At 37.8% G+C, this 2,208-nt stretch overlaps 1 long non-coding RNA gene across 1 annotated transcript; it reads left to right on the top strand.

The window, feature by feature from the left end:
• Positions 1–1,184: 1,184 nt before the first annotated feature.
• LOC132176922 (uncharacterized) lies at positions 1,185–1,773 on the top strand. The gene is made up of 3 exons (XR_009439684.1): positions 1,185–1,223; positions 1,299–1,403; positions 1,510–1,773. It is a non-coding gene; the product is annotated as an uncharacterized LOC132176922 (long non-coding RNA).
• The last annotated feature ends 435 nt before the right edge of the window (positions 1,774–2,208 follow it).

Genomic DNA, 2,208 nt, shown 5'->3' with positions numbered 1-2,208 from the left:
TATAAATTGACTAATATAATTTTGTGGTTTTTGACTTGTTAGCAGATTGATCATAACAATGACAACAACAGGACGCAAACGTGTTCCAGCAGCACGAGGCCGAGGCCGAGGCCAAGGTCAAGGCCGGGGCCTTATTGACGAGCATGAGAGTCCGACTCTCAATTCTGGGTTTGGTGATACAGATATGCATGTGTCGCCCTCGCCCCCCCTCCTCCTCGAGTCAGTGGATGGGCATCCTTCGCATGAGTCTAATAATCCTATTCACTCAGTGGCAGGATTGGATTCACAGGGAGCCGCCCCTACTGCATCTTGTAAGTTCATGAATTTTATATTTATGAACTGTTATTTTTGTATTATTTTGGTTTGTTATAGACATTTGACAATATACTTTTCCAAATATAACTTACTACGTTACCATGTTTTGCATAACAGCTACCACGTCTGTCAGAAGTGTAAGGGGTAAGGCCAAGTGTAAGAAGTTGAGTGACCATGTACTTAAGCATGGTCCCGTAGTGCTAAACATCCCAAATAGACACCGGGCACCTGTAGGCGAGAATGCATCATGGTTTGCAAGCAAGATTGGGGAGATTATTCGTAACATGTGCGAACTCCATCACGGTGAATGGAAAAAGGTCCCAGCTGAAGAAAAGAGCAAGTTGTTGTTTCATGTTCAGGTATGAATATCAATGTAATGTTTAATAATATGTTTCGTATGGAAAATTAATGTGACACATTTTTTACCATTGTTTTCTTATCTATTATGTTTCAGTCAAACTTCGCACTGAATATGGAACGATACGAGCACATCAAAGCTGTTGAACATAAATTGGGTCGTGCATATGCTAGGCTTCGTTCGAACTTGTATAGGGATCATTACAAGAAATATTTTGACGGCATTGATAAAGACGATGATGAGGGGATTGCCAAGGCTAAGGCTATTGGGAGGGAAAACGTGCCAGCAGGGTATGGTCCTCAACAGTGGAACCTAATATGTGACTCATTTGATGACGGTAAATGGAAGGTAAATATATATTATTATACTGATTAGAATATTCAAATTGATATAATTTGCATGCACTTGAAGACATTTTATGAATAATTGTGTTTTTTTTTTCTTTCCAAATTTCATAGAAAAAGTCTGAACGAAATACCCTAAACAGAAGCAAATTGGAAACAATCACACAGCTGGGACTTGTTCATTTGTCAACGTCATTTACAAAAAGGTAAGTATCTCGTACCATAATTTAATGAAAGTAACGTTATTTAGTGTAAACTTTGATTATATGTATTATGTGTAGGAACAAGAAACAAAAGTGAAGCCTAATCCTGTTGAACTATATGAGGTTACCCATACAAGAAAAAAGGATAAACAGTTTGTGAACGACAAATGCAAAAGTCTATATGTAAGTAATTGTTTACGCTCCGATCATTAAGTTGATTAGTGAAGAACATGAATAGTAAACTTGCATGAAGTATATGTTAAACTAAGGCCAACTATGACTTGTGCAGCTTCAAATGCAAGAATTAACAACCAGTGAGGCCTTAGAGGAAGGCAATGTGGAGGGAACAAGTGTGGATGACCGAATGCAAGAAATAGTCACACAAGTACTAGGGGGCCGACGAGCTGGGCACGTTAGAGGAATGGGATGCGGTCTTATTCCTACCCCTTTAAGAACTTCATCTCAAGCGTTCACCCACTTCGACAACCACGATGAGTGTAGGAAAAGACAAGAAGATACTCAAAGCGAGCTTCAACAGACTAGAATTGAACTTCATCAGTACAGGGAGAATTTGCAAGCCAACGTTGAGGAAACGAACAAATTGAAAGCCACTGTTGAGTTCTTAATGTCACGTATTGGAGGGTTAGTGAAACTCTACCTATGCATTAATTTTACAAAAACACACATACTAAGTAATCGTTAAAAAGCTTATTGATCATTATATGAAATTTTATTCTCTTAGGTCTGGAGGGAGCTTGCTTGGAGGTGCATCAAGTGAAGCCAACAATTGAGGGAGCTTTGGAATAACTTTATTTAGGATGTACTCTTTGATAGCATCTATTTGTGATATATTTTTTGATACTATGTATTTGGATAGTTGTTGGTACTTTCTATTTGCTAATGTGTATTTGACTATTTGTTGATCGTGATCTGTTTGGTAATGTATATTTGTTGGTACTTTTTATTTGGTTTATATTATATTAAGATA

This window comes from Corylus avellana, chromosome ca4, assembly GCF_901000735.1.
Source record: "Corylus avellana chromosome ca4, CavTom2PMs-1.0".
Taxonomy (NCBI): Eukaryota; Viridiplantae; Streptophyta; class Magnoliopsida; order Fagales; family Betulaceae; genus Corylus; species Corylus avellana.
This window is presented reverse-complemented; position numbering and strand designations above follow the sequence as displayed.